Genomic DNA, 639 nt, shown 5'->3' on the forward strand with positions numbered 1-639 from the left:
AAAAAAAAAAAGTGTCTGAAGTGCCTTGTTTCTTTCTTGGTGTCATCGTTTTTATTTTCCCCATGAATAGCACATCTACTTCCCAAACCACTTGAGATCCCTGAGTTGGAGAGTAAGAAAAGAAGATGGATAATGGAGGGAGAAATCCCAAGAAGGACCATTTTTGGTAAGAACCAGGTAGATATGAGGCATTTGTAAGAAGCTTCTGTTTGTTAAATGCACAGATGATGTGCAACCCAGCCTTAGAATGNTGAATAGCATGTTAAAAGTACTACTGTAGTCCTTAAAAGTTGCTCCAGGGCAAAATTTGTCTCCCTAATACTTTCCTTCATCTTTCTCAGATACACTCTGCAAGGACTCTGTCCTCCAGAAGGGGAGCATCAAGGAGCAGGAAATGGAAGCTGACCCACTAACAGGCAGACACCAGGTGAATTAGGATTCCACTCTTTGCTGGAAATTTGTGCTCTTTTTTAATACTATGTGCTTTTACTTTTTTGGTCTTTGGACTTTTGCCAAACATAGTCCTGTCCAAGGACATGAGACTTTTTCTCCTGCAGGATGTTGGACCTATTTTAGTTGGTGATAACACTTTTTGGAAAATATTTTCTTTTAGCCTTATATACTCTCTGTGCATTTTTT

The 639-nt window shown here is 39.2% G+C and overlaps 1 long non-coding RNA gene across 1 annotated transcript in view; it reads left to right on the top strand.

The window, feature by feature from the left end:
• The first annotated feature begins 287 nt into the window (after positions 1–287).
• LOC103583043 overlaps positions 288–639 on the top strand; it is a 2562-nt gene continuing 2210 nt past the window's right edge. The window contains exon 1 of the long non-coding RNA XR_549821.1: positions 288–427. This is a non-coding gene — a long non-coding RNA (uncharacterized LOC103583043). The remainder of the gene's footprint in view (positions 428–639) is intronic.

The sequence above is a fragment of the Galeopterus variegatus genome, unplaced genomic scaffold (genome assembly GCF_000696425.1).
Source record: "Galeopterus variegatus unplaced genomic scaffold, G_variegatus-3.0.2 Scaffold19249, whole genome shotgun sequence".
Lineage (NCBI taxonomy): Eukaryota > Metazoa > Chordata > Mammalia > Dermoptera > Cynocephalidae > Galeopterus > Galeopterus variegatus.